Source organism: Chiloscyllium plagiosum, unplaced genomic scaffold (genome assembly GCF_037043375.1).
Source record: "Chiloscyllium plagiosum isolate Xiang-an unplaced genomic scaffold, Cpla_swu_hap1 HiC_scaffold_34, whole genome shotgun sequence".
NCBI lineage: Eukaryota > Metazoa > Chordata > Chondrichthyes > Orectolobiformes > Hemiscylliidae > Chiloscyllium > Chiloscyllium plagiosum.
The window spans coordinates 48,725,581-48,745,859 of NW_028270172.1; positions in this window are offsets into that span (position 1 = coordinate 48,725,581).

Consider the following 20,279-nt stretch of genomic DNA (forward strand, 5'->3'; position numbering starts at 1 on the left):
TAGAGGTAGCACAGGGTGACTGGTTCAGACTTACAAAGGTCTCTGACTTATTAATTAAAAGTCACAGTGTCCAACAAGTGCTAAAGGTACAAAGAAAAGGCTTTCCTCAATTTTACTTGCATACAGCCAATATAATTTCTTTATAAAGTCACTGTTCTGAGAAACCTCCTCTGACAGTACCATATAAGTTTACTGTGCTTTATTTGTTCCTTACTGGACTTTAAATTCTGACTAAGATTCTCCCTATCAGGGCACTCATCAGTATCTGACATCTCCAGGTACAACTCTATCATTGAAGCTGATATTTTTATTCTCTCATTTTCTCTCTCTGTTTTGCGTTCTAATTCACTTTTCTCATTTCTATTTCCTGTCTTTTAAATTCCATTTCTCTTTCCTTATTTTTTTTCCTGCTCTCTGTTTTCCTTCCCTTTGGAATTCTGTCTCCAGTTTTCTCATTGACTTCTCATGGTCAAGTTGTTCTAAATATAACACATGATTCCAATGTTTCACTACCCAAAGTATTTGGTCTCTTCTGTATTTCTTTGAAACTCAAAGGCTGTGCCAGTACCTGAACTATTTCGGCCTTCTTAGGTCTGCCAGATAATGCTACCTCCACTCTACCTGCCAAGTCAATCAAACTGAAAATTTGAAGGTTTCCTTAAGACTGCCAGGAACCCCTTTACCATTTTCATGAGATTCTTTGCCATTTCCAATCCCATTTGCAAAATACAGTTCAGCACCTTGTGTTTTTTTTCACTTGTGTTATTTACTAATGCCACATCATCCTCATTGCCTCTGTTTCAAATCAATCCCAGATGGACTTCCAAACTTTGTTATGCCTCCCTGGGGTAGCGCACTGGAAATCAAGCCCCTCTATACTCAGACTTGTCACAAAAACTAAGAGTTTAAAAGGTATGCACAATTCCTCAATTTACATGACATCCAGTTTGACAAGGAGGTAAAAACAATGACTGTAGATGCTGGAAACCAGATTCTGGATCAGTGGTGCTGGAAAAGCACAGCAGTTCAGGCAGCATCCAAGGAGCATTAAAATCGACGTTTCGGGCAAAAGCCCTTCATCAGGATTACAGGCATGTGCCTGAAGGGTGGAGAGATAAATGAGAGGTGGGTGGGGGTGGGGAGAAAGTAGCACAGAGTACAATAGGTGAGTGGGAAAGAGGATGAAGGTGATAGGTCAGAGAGGAGGGTTGAGTGGATAGGTGGAAAAGAAGATAGGCAGGTAGGACAGGTCATGGGGACAGTGCTGAGCTGGAAGTTTGGAACTGGGGTGAGGTGGGGGAAGGGGAAATGAGGAAACTGTTGAAGTCTACATTGATGCCCTCCTCCCTGACCTGTCGTACTCTTTGCCACTTTCTCTCCACCCTCACTCTCCTCTCATTTATCTCTCCACCCTTCAGGCACTCTGCCTGTATTCCTGATGAAGGGCTTTTGCCCGAAACATCGATTTTGCTGCTCCTCGGATGCTGCCTGAACTGCTGTGCTTTTCCAGCACCACTAATCCAGAATCTGGTTACTAGCATCTGCAGTCATTGTTTTTACCTCGTTGATTTTAACCCTACTGCGAATCCTCTTGCAAGGATGCCTGCCTTGAAGAAGTTTTCCTCCTCTCTCTACAAGACGGAATACTTCAACCTCAGGGCATCAATGTTGACTTCACCAGTTTCCTCATTTTCCCTTCCCCCATCTCACCCCAGTTCCAAACTTCTAGCTCAGCACTGTCCCCATGACTTGTCCTACCTGCCTATCTTCTTTTCCACCTATCCACTCCACCCTCCTCCCTGACCTGTCACCTCCATCCCCACCCCCACTCACCTATTGTACTCCATGCTACTTTCTCCCCACCCCCACCCTCCTCTTTTTTATCTCTTCACCCTTCAGGCTCTCTGCCTGTATTCCTGATGAAGGGCTTTTGCCTGAAACGTCGGATTTTCCTGCTCCTCGGATGCTGCCGGAACTGCTGTGCTTTTCCAGCACCACTAATCCAGAGTTTGACAAGGAGTACAGACAAGTTTCTCTATTTAACGACTATTATTTATTACAAATAAATATGGCGGAACCTCGAATATCCAAACAAGATGGGCCGGCACTATTTTGTTCGGATAATTGATTATTTGGATAACATATTTTACTTTAAACAAAGGAAGCCATGCTGATCTAACTGTGTGGTCTACTGGAGAATTTATTTAAATCTATAATTTTAATGCATTGAGCGCAAGAGGACACAGATTTCACATGATGAACAAAGTAAACTTTGAACTCAGATTTCTCCAGTTTCCTCATTTCCCCTCCCCCCACCTTGTCTCAGTCAAATCCCTCGAACTCAGCACCGCCTTCCTAACCTGCAATCATCTTCCTGACCTCTCCGCCCCCACCCCCACTCCGGCCTATCACCCTCACCTTGACCTCCCTCCACCTATCGCATTTCCAAAGCCCCTCCCCCAAGTCCCTCCTCCCTACTTTTTATCTTAGCCTGCTGGACACACTTTCCTCATTCCTGAAGAAGAGCTTATGCCCGAAACGTCGATTCTCCTGTTCCTTGGATGCTGCCTGATCTGCTGCGCTTTTCCAGCAACACATTTTCAGCTCTGATCTCCAGCATCTGCAGACCTCACTTTCTTTCGAACAAAGTAAAGCAAAGATAACACGAGAAAACTTTTTAAAAATGCAACAGTAGTTACCATTTGGCAAGGAGTGGTGAAGACAACATTAAGCAAAGTCCCCAACAGCTTGTACAATTGCAACAGCATTTGTCAGTTTCCAGGCTTGCAGTCTCGCGATACAAAAATGGAAGCACTGCCTCACGCATGCGTTTGCGTCCTCGGCCATTTTTATTAATGAACGGCCTGGTAAAGTGACGGGAATACCTGTACAGTAATGTGAACACTTACTTTTGCAAAGGGCTGTGTAATAACCCTTACTTTAGACATATCCAGTCGTTGATGCTTGAGCTGCATGTGTTTCTTTGTTTTTGCCAGGGTTTTCACATGTTCTTCAGTACAGGTAAATCAAATATACTTACCTCTTTGATGTAAGGTCTTTGTAGGACCTTGAAATCTTCTTCGGATAATCCAAAATTTGGATAATTGATATTCAGATAATCAAGGTTCCTCCATAGATCCTAGTTACATGTTTGCAGTTATGAAGTGTTTCCATATAACTCTACCAGATAAAATTTTCATCCCATTATAAACTTTCACTAGTTTGGAGAAGGCACAGGGTGACTGGTTCAGACCTACAAATGTCTCTGACGTATTAATTAAGTCATAGCTTACAGTAATTGCTTAAGGAAAAATAAATTGCCTTTCTTCAGGCTTAATTTATTTTTCTCTGCAGACAGCAGAGACAGTTCCTGAGTTTGCAGAGATCTAATGGCTTCCTCTTATTTTATTCACAGCCTAAAGCTGTTTAGTTGCTTGGGATATATTCACATAGCTATTAGCAGGCAGAAGGCCTTTGTCATTGATAACTGGTCACTAGTCCATAGACCAATCAGCTACTTGTTGCCAGCTGAATCTCTATTTGTATAGCTCATGGTTTTAGCTTGTCTATAAATGTTTCACCACTGCTTGAACAACAGCTGTATAAACAACACTTGCAATGAGTATTAAGTTACTTGCTTTCGAAAAAAAATGCAGCAATTCCTCAACAATTCTCGGATTTTGATACTGTTCTTTCCTTGTTTCAATCCACCATCAGAAATACAGAAAAATAAAAGCACAGTCTTTCAATGTTCTCTTGCACTGGCTGCTCATGTCCTTTGAGGTGGTAGATTTTGAAAGGTGCTATGAAAGGAACACTTGGGGACTACCGTCACTGTGTGTAGATGTGAAAGATTAAATGCTGAAGGTGCTGATACAGTCTCAATGTAGTGGGCTGCTTTGATGAAACAAAGGACAATGGATACTGGAAACCTGAAACAAAAGCAGAAATTGCTGGTGAAATCAGTTCCAAAGTTCCACTGAACTCGAAATGGTAACTCTGCTTTCTCTCCACTGATGCTGCCCAGAGCTGGTAAGTTTTTCCAAAATTTCTGCTTTTGTCCTCAACGAACAAAGAACAAAGAAAATTTACAGCCCAGGAGCAGGCTCTTTGGCCTTCCAAGTCTGAGCCGATCCAAATCTACTGTCTAAACCTGTCGCTCAATTCCTAAGCATCTGTATCCCTCTGCTCCCCACCTACTCATACATCTGTCCAGACGCATCTTAAATGAATCTACCGTGTCTGCCTCTACCACCTCTGCTGGCAACGTGTTCCAGACAGTGATGTTGAATACTTGTGTTGTTGGATCTTCACCCGTAAAGGCAAGTGGAGAATATTCCATTGCATTCCTGACTTGTGTCTTGTAGATTGAGTAAATTGGAGAATTAGGAGGTGAGTTACTTGCCTGTGACAATGTAAACTTCACAACTTTAATAACTATTTATGGGTTGAATGAATCAACAAAAGATCAACTATTATACACAAAAAGCAGTAGCAAAAATCTGTCTGGAATTAACTGTTTGTTGAGATGTAAAGAATAAAGGTAAGTTGTTACACAGAGACTGAATGCAATTAGCCATGTCTTGGCAAGATTACATAAACAAAGCTGCTTTGCTACCTGCTTGATAAACTGGATGTTTTATTGCCACAAAAGACAACTGATTGCCTTGCAAAAGAATTGCAGGGGTTAATTGCAGGAAAAGCTGTATTTTAAACAGACAACTAATCCTGACTGTAACAAGGAACAGGGGAGCTACTTCTGATAAGAAGGCAAGCTGCAATCTTGAGATCTCCAAAAATGTAATCAATATTAGGGATGAAAAAATCTATTGAATCATCAATATTGTCACACCACAAACTTGAAAGAAAGGAAATTGTATAAGAATCCAATACCAGAACAAGCCAGTAGCAGAACTTTGAAGAATAACACTGCATAAGGATCGAACCCTGGACACTTCCAAAAGCAGATACTGTTGGTGAAATCTTGGCCAGATTCCATCATTAGCCAAGTTTGGTTGTGAGGCTTATCTTGCTTACTTGAGGATTGCTACATGTAATGAAGTTTAAATCATTGTTTCAGTACAGTGAAATTTCTTAATAAGTGGCCAAATTAAAGGCACCACTTTTCTTACTGCTAGAAGCTAGGCAGCAATAACTTGAAAAGGAACAGGACAAAAACATTTCAATTAACCTGAAAAGCCAAGTAGCCCAAAATCAGTGGTTCAACTATCGACATTTACTGACTACTCCCCACATATGGACCATAGACATTGATCTGCATATCCTTTGTTGCTTTTTGAATTACTTTTCATTTTTAAACTATGTGTATGTGTGTTTCTCTTTGTTACGTTTAGCAACTAACAAACTTGGTCATTTATTAACTCAAGTAAGTCTGGTTAAATTGGCTCTCCTTAAGACATACATTCATTAGTGTCTGGGAGAAGGGTTTCCTTTGTAAATTAGTCTTATTGTGATTAACTGAGGCTGGGGAAATGAATAAAGAAATAGAGCCAGTTGATCTCTCCTCATCAAGGAACCTGACAATTTTGGGTATCCCACCTAGAACTGTAATAACTTCAGCACCTCACCTTGGGTCTGATCGTAACATAATCCGAATGCATATTGCGATGAAAACCATGTGTTATATGCATATTGTGCTATAAGACATTGTCCTGTGAAAAGGTAACACTTAAAGAACAGACTTCCAAGGTGTTGTTACCTTTGACTGTTTCCAAATATTAGTTATGTTCAATTGTTTCAATAAGTTACTCAGGACAGTTTGGGATCACTGAAGAAGCATTCAAATGTGACAGGGTAATGAGACTGAAAGTCTGTGTGTGTGTGTGTGTGTGTGTGTAATCGACTCCATATTACACAAGGCTGCTGTTAGCTGTGTTCTATCTAGGATGTAAACTATTTCATCATTTTCTGTGTTGCCGTCACAAACAACGAGTCCAAAATAGGACACTCTTAGAACTGGCCGTTCGTATTGCTATTGTTGGTGTTTCAGGAGCCTCTGACACTGAGCCTAATTCTGTGCATTTGGATGGATAATCCTTGTACGTTACTGGATCTAAACTGTGCAGACTCTCTGCTGCAGTGTTTTTTTTCTAAGAATGAAGTAAGGTATTTTTCTTAAAGAGTCCTTGTATGGTTTGTACATCAAGTTACTTGCCCTGGGAGAGTACCCCAAAGAAGACATGTTTGGGGATTCTGTAGTCATGCGTGTGGGAGACATGGCCTATGTTGAATCTTCGCGAAATCAACTCCATGTTGTTAAAGCCAGTGAAATGGAAGGACCTTATTGTTTAGGATTTTGTCCTGCCATCAAATACTCATGATGAATCTTCAGACATCTGTGGTGGAAACATTCCAGAGTCTCGAAGCAGCAGCTGGGATTCTATGCCATGCAGATCCTGAGCATTTCTGTACACATTGTGATATAAAATATTTATTTCTGATGCTAAAACATGTCAATTCTGTTAACGGTGTTAAGCATAGGAGGGAATGTCTGTCAATAAGTAAGGACGTTTCCCTTAAAATGAAACATAAGGACAAGCCTGGCTGGATTGCTACAGATTATGTTAAAGTAAACAAAATTATTCATAGAGGTTAATTGAAATACAGCAGTTCTTAGCAGCAACTGCTAATGAGTCACATGATCCATTCTAAAGAATGAGTTTTTGATCACAAACAAGAATGAACATTTGATTGAGAATGCCAACAGTGTATGAAAAGAAATGAGAGCAATTATTCACCAGGTTCCAGTTTTGTTATTGGAAACAAATCCTTGCTGTCACACTGGTTAGGTAAAATCAATCTATCCAATAAAGTCATATAGTTGAAGAAGGGAAAAAATAGATTCACATTTGTCTGTATTAAGGAAGCCAAGGGTGAAGAGCTGGCAATTCCTTTCATAAATAAATTAAACCAAGTTTGATGCCTTACATTGCCTCAGTTAACCCTCTAATATGCCCTGTAATCACATGCATTAAAAACTAACCTCCTCCATGCAATCTGAAAAAAAAATCATAAGAAAGTTTAAAACAAATTGTGTTTTGGCATTCTCTTTGATCATAAGTATTATTAATTGTGAATGCTTTTCAAGATTATTAAACAGGTTGCTTTAAGTTCAGAGCAGGAATCCATCGAACCAGAGTTGACCATTCTTGTTTCAGATGATGCAGTCTCATGGCCCAGCACATCCTCCACTCAGATATTACCATCAAGGCAGAGGATCAACCCTGGTTCACTGGAAAGTGCAGGAAGCATACCAGGTGCCAGGTACCTAAAAATGAGGTGTCAACTTAGTAAAACTACCAAACTGGACTACTTGAATGTCAAACAGCATAAGCAGCATGTGATAGACATAAGCAATCTCACAATCAACAGATCAGAACTAAGCACTGAGTCTTGCCACATCCAATTATGAATGATGATGGACAATTAAACACCCCTACTGAAGGGAAAGTTCCACAAATGCCCCCATCCCCAATGATGGAAGAGACTGACACATCAGTGCAAAAAGACAAGGCTGAAGCATTTGCAGCAATCTTCAGCCAGAAGTGCCAAGTGGACGATCCATCTCATGGACAGAAGAGCTGAATTCCAGAGGTGAGATGAGAGTGACAGCCCGAGACATCAAGGCTGCATTCGACCAAGTATGGCATCAAGGAGCCTTGGCAAAACTGGAATCAATGGGAATCGGGGGCATGCTCTCCGCTGGTTGGGACATACCTTGCACATAGGAAGATGGCTGCAATTGGTTGATGACAGTCGTGGCAACTTCAGAGTATCTGTACAGGAGTTACTCAGGGTAGTATCCAAGGCCCAACCATCTTCAATGACCTTCCCCCAGTCATAAGGTCAGAGGTGGGGCTGTTTACCAATGATTGCGCAATGTTCTGCATCATTTGCAACTCCTCAGATACTGAAGCAATCCATGTTCTAGTCCGACAGGATCTGGACTATTGTCTGGAACAGGGTGTCTCTAAGACCCTGCAGACTCCTCAACCAAGGTACACAATGTTAACTTACCCAGGCACGTTAGCATGTATCAAGAAAGAACTACACAGCACATGTCTGCAGTTAGTGAACATTTATTTGAAGACAACAAAAGCCAAGAGTTAAATTTTACACTTTTAAGAACTCTATTACTAACTAGCTGAATCTTTAGACAGTGTAAATATTTCCCAGACACTTGTAACTTGGCTGGTCTGCCGAATTAGGCGAAAGTGAGATCACAGTCAAGATTAGAGTGGGTCCTGGGCCTCCTCCACCACGACTCCCTCACTGCCTGACGCCTGGAAGAAGAACGCCTCATCTTCCACCTCAGAACACTTCAATCCCAGGGCATCAATGTGGATTTCACCAGTTTCCTCATTTCCCCTCCCTCCACCTTACCCCAGTTCCAACCTGCCAGCTCAGCACCATCCTCATGACCTCTCCTACCTGCCAATCCTCCTTCCCAACAAAATGGGGCAAGGAAAATTATAATGCGATTAGGCAAGAATTAGGATGCATGGAATGGGGTAGCAAAATGCAGGGGATGCAGACAATGGAAATGTGGAGCTGGTTTAAGGAACAGATATTGCTTAACCTTGATAGGTATGTCCCTGTCAGGCAGGGAGGAAGTGATAAGGTAAGGGAACCGTGGTTTACCACAGAAATTGCATTTCTTGTTAAGCAGAAGAAGGAGGCTTATGTGTTGATGAGGCAAGATGGTTCAGATGAGGCAATGGAGAGTTACAGATCAGCTAGGAAGGATTTAAAGAGAGAGTTAAGAAGAGCAAAGAGAGGACACGAGCAGTCTTTAGCAAATAGAATAAAGGAGAACCCTAAAGCTTTCTATAGGTATGTGAGGAATAAAAGGGTTAGGTAGGAATAGGTCCAGTCAAAGACAGTCAAAGAAGTTGAGTGTGGATACTGTGGAGATCAGAGAGTTGCTAAACGAACATTTCTCATCGGTTTTCACTTAGGAAAAGGAGACTATTGTAGAGGAGAAGAATGAGGTACGAGATATTAGACTAGAAAGGATAGAGGTTAGTTACGAACAGGTGTTATCAATTCTAGAAGGAGTGAAAGTAGATAAGCCACATTAGGGAGATTTAAACAATACTTGGACAAGCACATGGATAATGGGACAGTTTAGGAGGATGAGCTGAGAATAGTTCACAGGTCGGCGCAACATCGAGGGCTGAAGGGCCTGTTCTGCACTGTATTGTTCTATGTTCTATGTCCTCCTTTGTTTAGTGGATGAGTTGTTGGGGGGTATCTGTCCAGAATAACTGTTATCTTTTACATTAACATAATGTCATTAGCACCTGACTCTGTGTGGGTTTTTGTGATTCCAGAGCTTCACTTGGCCAATGTAGCCAGCATCCCTTGCTGTTTGGCCACATTAGCAATTTGTGTTTTAGCATCCAGGAGGCTGCTACAGGACAATATCCAGACTTGGGCTGACATGTGCCAAGTGGCACTCACACCAACAAATCTCCAATAACAGGCAATCTAACCAATGCCCATTGACACTCAATAGTGTTACCATCACTGAATCCCCCGCTATCAACATTCTGTGGGTTACCATTAACCAAAAACTCAACTTGACATCATAAAAATACAATGGCTAAAAGAGCAAGTCAGAAGCTAGGATTTCTGCAGTGAGTAACTCACCTCCATATTCCTCAAAGCCTGTCCACCACAAGGCACAAGTCATATGTGATGGAATTTTCTACTCCCCACTTGGCTGGATAGATATAGCTGCAACAACATGCAAGAGGCTTGATTCCATCCAGGAAAACGCGGCCTGCTTCATTGGCACCCCATCTTCTGCTCAGTAGTTGCAGTGTGTACTGTCTACAAGATGCACTGCTGAAATTCACCAAAGATCCTTAGGTAGCACTTTCTGATTTCCATCTCTGATTCAAACTGTCCTCCTTATATCAAAGCTGACCAAGCCTTTGCTCTATGCCTGAAATTATACCAATACATTCTTTTCTTCTTGTTATCTATTCTTAATTTATCTCACTCTGTTGTGTTGTTACCCTCATTTGATTTGAGGTTTTGCAGTAGTAATAGAATTTTGGCTTTCAAGCTTCCGTTCCTTCATAACTCTGCCTGTTAATATTCTGATCTGTTTGATCTGTTTGATCTGTGAAGGAGAAAGTGAGGACTGCAGATGCCGGAAATCAGAGTCAAGGAAAAGCACAGCAGGTCAGGCAGCAACCCAGGAGCAGGAGAATCAACGTTTCAGGCATAGGCCCTTCATCAGGAATGAGGCTTGTGGGCCAAGGGATCTGAGAGATAAATGGGAGTGGCAGTAAGGCAGCTGAGAATGCGATAGGTAGATGGAGGTGGGGGTCGGAGGTCGGAAAGAAACGTGGAGGGGATAGGTGGGAAGGAAAATGGACAGTATGGACAGGTCAAGAGGGCGGTGCCGAGTCGGGAGGTTGGATCTGGGATAAGGTAGGGGGAGGGGAAATGAGGAAACTGGTGAAATCCACATTGATCCCATGTGGTTGGAGGGTTCCAAGGCGGAAGATGAGGCATTCTTCCTCCAGGCGTAGGGTGGTAAGGGTTTGGCAATGGAGGAGGCCAGGACTTGCATGTCCATCGTGGAGTGGGAATGGGAGTTAAAATGTTCGGTCACGGGGCAGTGGGTTTGCTTCGTGCATGTGTCCTGGAGATGGTCTCTGAAGCGTTCCGCAAGTAGACATCCTGTCTCCCCAATGTAGAGGAGACCGCATCAGGAGCAATTGGCACCCAACAGGCCCCAGCTTTGTCTGTATCTTCGTTGGGTGTGTGGAACAGTCCATCTTCTTCAGCTACATCACACCATTTCCCACCTTTTCCTCCGCAACATTGATGACTGCTCCCACAAGGAGGTTGAACAGTTCATCAACTTCACTAACACGTTCCACCCTGACCTCAAGTTCACTTGGACTATCTTGGACACCTCCCTCCCCTTCCTGGACCTCTCCAGCTTCATCAACAGTGACCAACTCAACACAGACATCTTCTACAAACCCACTGACTCCCACAGCTACCTGGACCTCACCTCCTCCCACCCTGCCTCCTGTAAAAATGCTATCTCTTATTCCCAATTCCTCTGCCTCCGCTGCATCTGCTCCCAGGAGGACCAGTTCCACCACAGAACACAGCAGAAGGCCTCCTTCTTTAAAGAGTGCAATTTCCCCTCCCACATGGTTGATGATGCTCTCCAGAGCATCTCATCCAATTCCCACCCCTCCACCCTCGAACTCGGCTGTTCCAACTGCAACAAGGACAGAACCTCCTGGTCCTCACCTTCCACCCCATCAATCTCTGGATACAACGCAATATCCTCCTCCATTTCTGCTACCTACAAACGGAACCCACCACCCGGGATATATTTGCCCTCCCCACCCTTACCTGCATTCTGTAAAGACCATTCCCTCCGTGACTCTCTTGTCAGGTCCACACAACCCCCCCATTCCATTTACCTCTCAGCCCCCTTGGCCCACAAGCCTTATTCCTGATGAAGGGCTTATGCCTGAAATGTTGATTCTCCTGCTCCTCGGATGCTGCCTGACCGGCTGTGCTTTTCTAGCACCACAATCTCAACTCTGTATTTTAAAAAAGCTAAATTCCAATCAGTGTTTTTGATTATTATGAAATTCATGGTTTTGTAAGTCTTGTAACTTCTATCCATGTGGATAGTCACCTATTATTAACAAGAATGCATCCTCATAGAGGTTGAATAAGTCTGGTCCCAAACTTTGCCAAGGCTGTGTGGATGATGAAATCATTGGTGTTTGAGTATTGATTGCGTATGTATGGCAGGATGAAATGAAGCTCGTTGTTTCTTACAAAATGCCTGGCGAATGGACAGAATGCTCTGCACAAGCCCAAAACTTAGTATTCTAAAATGCCCTCGGTGAATTCCATTTTGAATTTCTTCCCTTGGGGGTTTTGTTGTTACCAGCTTGTGATTGATAACTAGAGATCGTCTACTATAGTCAAGTACTTCTCTTGTTCATGATACTTGCCCCTACTGTTGATCTGTTCGACTTAGCTTTCACTAATCATCTAGACAGAACTTCTTGTTTGAGGGTTTTCTATATCTGCCTCCTGAGTTTCGAGAATTTCCTGTAATTTCTTCTCTGAAACTGGTGAAGAACTGATGATTGCTGTTAAAAATGTATCTACCTCTCCAATATTGACTAAATAGTTTGTTTCGGCTTGATCCATTATACTCCTGGAGAGTAAGTCAGCTGTAATCTGCATCTACCCAGGACATAGGCACTGTATTCTTGATGTATTAACCTGAGGACCCTTCATGGTATTTCGACCATCTCCGTTGAATCTAATAAAATAACAAATGATTTGTAGTCCTTTTCATTCTGAAACTTCAAAACCATCAGGTAGGTAGTCTGAGAAATGTTTGCAGCTCCATGTTATTGCTAAAGCCTCTTTCTCGATAACTGTAGTATTGTCCTGTTTAAGATAGTAGATAGATTGACTTTTTGCCATAAGATTTTTTTAAAGGTTTATGTGATTATAGCCTAGCTTGGAATCACCATTTGTAGAAATGCTGCACATCCCTGACAGTCTTTGACTGCTTATTGCCTTTGTCCTGTTTGGATCTGCCATGATTCCTCTTTCAAATTATATGGCCCAGGAACGTAATTCCTGACTTTGCAATTGATGCTTCTCATTCAGCATGATGCCTGCATTTTGTAATGCTCTCAGAACCTCAGGATATCTTGTAAGCATGATTCAGTTTTATAGGTCATCTACAAGCATGTCATCTAAATGATAAATTATGCTTTTTAACCCCTCTTGAAAATTAGATATTCATGTTCAGATATTTCTGGAAATGATAATATTGTAAAGGATTGGCGATTAAAGCAAAACTGCCTGAATAACATTATAGAAGTGACTCATAACCGAAGTTTTTGAAACATGGCAAAGAACCAACCTGGGACTGGAGGAGCAATTGGGAAAGTAAGTGGTTACAGTGAGTAAGCTGCTGTGGTTCCGGTCAGTGGAGTCCCAGCCCTCCAGTATTGCAGCCAAGTGCTGGACCTGTGCCTTGTGAATTGCTACTGGGAACCAAGCCCAGGCCTCAGGGACTGCTGCCAGCTGTTAGGCTCAGGCCTGATTGGATTACTGCCAAGGGCTGGGTTCAGGCCTTGGGATTTCTGCCTGGAGTCAGGCCCAGACCTTGTCGATTGCCATCAAGAACCAGACGGTGCTGGCCAAAGAGGACAGCTAAGTCAACAGGAGACCAGCTCCTATTTGAATAAAGCCATTGGATCTATTGTGTGCACTTGAGAAGATAGATGGAATCTTAATTTACCATCTCATCTGGGAGATTGAAACACCTTTGGGAAGATTGCATGCTCTTGTCTTGGAGTATGGCTTGAACTCACACTGTCTGATACAAAAATGAGGGTGTTACCACTGACCCAGAGGGGCTGCTCAGAGGGCTACAATCCGTGCACTTTTGAAAAGCTAGAGGCGTTTCATACTCAGCCATATAAAACCAAAAAGCAACAGAAATGGTGCAAGATAGCTTCACTTCTACATTATTAAACAGATGAGCAATCTTCTCAATTGATTCCTGGTAAGAACCTATGCAAAATAGAAGATCGTAATAGAGCTAAATACCAAATATCCTATGGCACTCAAACACAGAGCAACATATGACCAGCTAACAAAGAAGGGAAATATCAGATAACAGTGTGCAGTATGTGACAGGTTGATCAGAATATAGATGGATTCAGGTATCTGGATTATCACCACTACCCACTCATGAATTGACCTCAAACTATTCCCATTCCTAAGAGAGATAAATACCCTGCTCCAGCAGGGTGGCCTCTCAGCTATGGCTGTTGTTTAAAAAAAAACCCACAAAGAACTACAGATGCTGGAAATCTGAAATAAAAACAGAAATTGCTGGAGAAACTCAGCAGGTCTGGCAGCATCTGTGGGGAGAAAGCAGAGTTAATGTTTTGAATCTGATAATTCTTCATTAGAACCCACCTCCGAACATGACAGTGCCTACCTCTGCCAGTGTTGCTGCCATCCTTCCGTGTGATCCAGCTCCAGTCTTGGTGACCTGCAAGTAATCCTTAATTAAAAGGTGGACCTGGGGATGTCCTCTTCCCTGACCCTGACTGGGAAGATTCCAGGTTTGGGACCCAAAAATGATCCTGATTCAGGCTTGTGATTCTCAGAGCAGAACTGGGATCTATAACAGAGCGAAACCATTTGGATGTATCCCACATCTTGTTTCACATTTAGGAAAGCTGGCATTTTTATACATCATTGAAGGCTGCGAAAACCAATTGCTGGTGTCAATGGGGGTCTGTCTCTTGAATTTGGCAACCAAGTGTGGGCACAGTGTGAGTGATCTGAGCATCTGAAGGTTGCATAAGAACAGATACACATTGGTTTGCTCTTTTACAAGAATAGTCTCCATACCAGCTGCTCTATTGTTGCGATTCTTTAATATTTAACTGGACTTTGAACTTTAAAGCATTAATCAGTTGGGGTTGCACAAACTCCAGATTTGGGTGTGACATTGTGAGATCAATTGCTGAATTCATGTGGGGCCATTCATTAAGGCTGGGTAGATAATGGGCTAGATTTAATGCAGTATGGGGTGGGGGAGGTGGATGGGTTTGTGAGTGTGTGGGGTTGGACCCTTGTTATCAGGCTCTCATCTCCACCCCTTGATCCCCATCCTCAAATATCTCACTCTGCTTTGGGATGAGGTTCCACTGCAGTTCCTGGGCCTCCAGCAAGTGTGTTGCCAGCAACTGCCATCATTCACGGTTCCATTGATGAACATGGGGGGAGCTTCTGGCCTCTGGCACCTCTGCTGATATCATTCTGAATCCCAGGGAGGGTCTCGCGGTGGCCACTTTATGCCTCTGTCAGGCTCTTAATACTGTCATGGCTTTCCTCATGGAACTGCTGGGGTTTCTGTGTCAGATCTCCAACAGTGCACATGACCCGCATCAGGCTTACTAATCCCTGCCAAACGTGTCTGCTCCCCAAATCACTAACACCTTTGCATCAGAAAGGAAGGGGGATAACTGACTGTGAGTGTGACATTGTAATCTCAAAATATTGAGAAAATGTAGAGCCTTTTTAATAAATGTTTACAGTAATTAGGCCATTGGTTAAACATTGGCATTACTCCCAGTGTCATAATATATAAACTGAACTGATTAGTTTGCGAGAATTTGATGACTTGTCTCATTTGATTTTTTTTTCTTTCTATTTTTGTCTTTCTGATTAATTTTTTCTTTATTTCAAGGTTTTGATTTCCCTCCCCCAGTAAAGAATCTAGGACGACTTGAATAATGAAACAGAACTGTGCTACAGTCTTGCTAAACGTTAGAGAGAGAGAGAGAGAGAGAGAGAGAGAGACAGCTAGTGGTGGTTCAACCTGAAGGTCACCACAGTGCAGGTGAGGAAAGAGGTTGACAAGGAGAATCCTTCACAGTAACATCAGCCAGTGTGGGTATTGAAGCCATGCTGTAAGGATGATGCCAGGGTTGGAGGATTTGAGCTATAGGGAGAGGCTGAACAGGCTGGGGCTGCTTTCCCTGGAGCTTCGGAGGCTGAGGGGTGACCTTATAGAGGTTTACAAAATTATGAGTGGCATGGATATGGTAAATAGGCAAAATCTTTTCCCTGGGGTAGGGGAGTCCAGAACTAGAGGGCATTGGTTTAGGGTGAGAGGGGAAAGATATAAAAGAGAACTATGGGGCAACCTTTTTACACAGAGGGTGGTATACGTATGGAATGAGCTGCCAGAGGAAGTGGTGGAGGCTGGTACAATTGCAACAAGAAGCATTTGGATGGGTATATGAATAGGAAGAGTTTGGAGGGATATGGGCCGGGTGCTGGCAAGTTGGACTAGATTGGGTTGGGATATCTGGTCGGCATGGACGGGTTGGACCGAAGGGTCTGTTTCCATGTTGTACATCTCTATGACTATGACTCTATGTTGGTATCACTCACCAGCCAACTGACCTCCAGACTAAATATGGGAAACACTCATCAATGAGTGTTGCACATACAGAAGATGCAGGGTAATTTTCAGATGAAAGAAAATGAGAGTGTTGGGGGATAATTCCAACAGGACCTACAGGCCAATATAATTTAACCCCTATTTTAAAATTGTCAATCCTGTCCTTATTTTTACATGATCTTCGAAAAAAATGTTTGGCAATTTGAAAGCAGAGAGTTGGTTGCTGCATTGGAATTTCTCTGCGACACAGCCTGAGGAACTGAGATAAAAATTTGAGGTGTTATGGCACCAGTACTAGTGGCTTAATTCCAGTTTATGATGATTAAATAGATAGTTTCCATTATACTGTGGATTTAGGGAATTATAATGGGAAATGTCAACACCATCATTGCACCAGATATGAGATTGTGAATACAATATAGATCATTCAGCAAGAAATATTAGGCATTCATGATCAACAAAACTCTTGTATGCACATGCCACTAAGCCTCTGTTCCTTCAATATGACAGGAAGGGAGAACATGAAGATGCGTTTATTGAGCCTGAGTGATAGCAGTAGCTCTGGAGGCATTGTGAGTAATTTATCATGAGACGATAGAGATGGAAATGAGTTTGTCCCAGGGGCCATTTTGAATTGCCAGCTCCTGGCTTTCCTCAAAAGCTATCTCCCTCAGGTGCTCAGGTGTGGACAGGGGAATTGGGTGGATGGGAACATGCCAAACTCATAGTAAACTTCTGAAAACATAACCACCCGTACACAAATATAAAATGAAAGGAAACACTGTAAATAGATATATTCTGTTCCTGTAAATTAAATAAATACATTCCACAAACCAACTGAAGATCTTTTTCAGCAAAGATCATCCTGTTTCCATCAAAAACATTTATTGTATTAGATCAGATTGCCTACAGTGTGGAAACAGGCCCTTCAACCCAACCAGTCCACACCGACCCTCCGAACAGTAACCCACCCAGACCCATTTCCCTCTGCCTAATGCACCTAAAACTATGGGCAATTTAGCATGGCCAATTCACCTGACCTGCACATCTTTGGACTGTGGGAGGAAACCAGAGCACCTTGAGGAAACCCACGCAGGCAATCGAACCTGGGATCCTAGTGCTGTGAGGCTGCGGTGCTAACTGCTGAGCCACCATGCTGCCAGGGTATTCACTCAGTAGAAATAGCACATTTACATTTGAGTTGCCTGCTGGTTATGGTGACTGAATGCTGACTGAAGTGTACAGCCCACATGCTGTCTGATCTGTTTATATGTATTGGAAATTTTTTATCTGATTAGTGAGCTGCCAGGACATTTAGTCAGAAGCTATATGTCAGGGTATTTTTGTCTAATCTGATAAGTTGATTATATCATATTTGATGTTTGCAGTCACAGGAATTCAGTGCCAACCTACATGGTAACTTTGATTTTTAAAGAATAACATGACAGAAGCTTATTTCTGATTGTTGCTGCTTTCCAGAGATGTTCTTATACTTGTGGATCCACATTTTAAGTGTGGATGACATCGTGAATTGTGTATGAGGCTATGTCTTAACCTTTTTCACCTCCAGCAGGATGTGGAGGGCACCCTGTCAGCCTGTCTAAGGTTATAACCTGGGTCAGCTTAGTCTCAACCATCTGGAGGGATGTGCAGCCCTGAACGACGAAGGTCAATGACTATCTCAGCTCCACAATAAACCATGTTCTATTCTGCATTGCGCATGTCAGTTTAATTAGGAGACCTTACCAAAAACTCTCAGGTTAGTGTGCCTCCTATTTGCTTCTTATACTAACCATTTGAAAGAATGTCTGTAGTTGACATGGTTTCTTCATTTTTAAAAAAGCTGGGATTTAAATCACTTCATATTATGACTCTTAAACAGACCTTATTAACCGTTGAAGTATATTTAAACCTCCTCCATAAATTCCAAACAGAGGTAAGGTAGATTGAACAGTGAAAATAAGGTTTATTTGAGCTTGGCACTCATTTCAAATGGGGTCCTGCACTCCTACCCCGCAATGTCGGATGCTTTTCAAAGACCAGGTGTTGAATATTCCCTTCCAAGCTGCTTGTGGATTGCCAAGGGTACCTCCTTACCAAGTGCCCAGTGCCCTTTTGACCTGCAGAGAGAACCAGAATGATGCCCTGGAACAGCCATGATTGACTTCCACTTCTCACCACCTGTCTCCAGCTGGCCAGTTTTCAGAAGGTATGGGTAACACGTGTGTACCATTAAAAATCTAAAGGTCACTTCTGACATGGAGTTGACAGGTTTGATTGTCTTCATTTAGAAGAAGAGACCCTCTTCCCCTGCCTCACCCCTGCCACACCAAAACCAGTGATTATTGCCGGAACTCATCCCACCCCCAAGCCCCCAATCCAGGAGTGTTGCCAAACAAAGGGACCTTGCGGTGCCGATTCATAGTTCCTCGAACGTGGAGTCGCAGGTGAACGGAGTAGTGAGGATATCGTTTGCTACACATGCTTTTGTTGGTCAGTGCATCAGGTATAGGGGTTGGGACGTCATGTTGCAGCTGTAAATCCGACCCATCCCCCAACTAGAAATCTCCACACTTCCTGTCTCCCCCACTCCCACCTCCACACTCACCATCTGCACCTTTGAAAATTCAGCCCTAAGTCACATCTCACGGAAGCAGCCCAGCAGGCAGCATCTCGTTGCCAATCTCAGTGGAAGAGAGAGACATAGTAGTTCCCATTCGTTGACCTTGCTTTGTTCAACTTGTGTGCTGTTGTAACCTGTATGCCTCACTCTGTCTACATGATCTGCATACCTTTGTTTGCTATAATCAGCCTGTACTGCTTGCAAACAAAGCTTTTTACTGTACTTCAGTACATGTGACTACAATAAATAAAATCAATCACACGACAGATGTATCAGTATCATTCTAGTTCATGCAGCGTCAACAGGGGAGACAATTTTGTCTATCAAACCTCAGGCATAAGGTTCCACTTATCCCATCAGTTGGGAATCTAAAAGCAGTGGCTTTTGTAAATGGAAAACACTATTACTGCTCCTTTGCCATTCAAGTTAATATGAATTTCTGAGGAATTCTTGCAATGAGGGTTTCAGAAGTCATGACGAAGACAATTTAAAACTGGCTCTTGGGAGAAGTGGGTTACCCACTCTAAAGTGTGAAAAATAACTCTGCAGATTCCCCAGATCCTATCTGGTAAGAGCACACTATTAACTTTTTCAAGAAGTTATTTAGTAGACCCCCAAATCTTTTAAAATAGGCTGTATTTGCTGACACCAAGAAGCATGTGCAGTACACTCTAGAGAGACGTTTGCGCGTGCACCAGTGACTGAGATTTATTTTCAAGTGTCCACATGTGTGTCTTTGTCACTAGGCTGACTGCCAAAATGAAACAGGCCGAGAAAACAGATTGGGGGAGAGGTCAAAGAGTCTTGGAGTTGTACAGTATGGAAACAGACCCTTCGGAGCCTGCCAATCAGATATTCCTAAATTAATCTAGTCCCGTTTGCCAGAATCCAACGTAGACAAGCAGGAGGTTGGAGCAACGCGGAAAGCCAGACAGCATCAGGAGGTGGAGTAGTCATTGTTTCAGGTATAACCCTTCTTCAGAAATGGAGGTGGGCATAAGGGGTGCTGCAGATTAAGGTTGGGGGTGGGGGGATGGGGATTGGTGGGAGTGCGGTTTATAGGTGGGGAGAGGGTCGGAATAGTGAGGTACTGATAGGTGAATACAGGTGGCGGTTACGACCTGGTTGGTTGGTGGTAGGAATGAATCCAATTGGTAGCTGGAAGGAAGGGTCGGTAGGTGGAATTGAAGGGAAGAGTGGGGCTGGAGAGGGAGTTGGGGGATGGTTGGGAAGGGAATTTGAAATTTACGATTTACAGCCGCAACATGACATCCCAATTCCTATACCCTATGCACTGACGAACAAAAGCAAGTGTACCAACGATATCCTCACTACTCTGTCCACCTGAGACTCCACTTTCAAGGAACTATGAACCTGTACCCCAAGCTCCCTTTGCTTGGCAACACTCCTGGAATGAAAAATGTGTTGCTGGAAAAGCGCAACAGGTCAGGCAGCGTCCAAGGAGCAGGAGAATCGACGTTTCGGGTATAAGCCCTTCTTCAGGAATGAGGAGGGTGTGCCAAGCAGGCTAAGATAAAAGGTAGGGATGAGGGACTTGGGGGAGGGGTGTAGGGAATGCGATAGGTGGAAGGACGTTAAGGTGAGGGTGATAGGCTGGAGAGGGGGTGG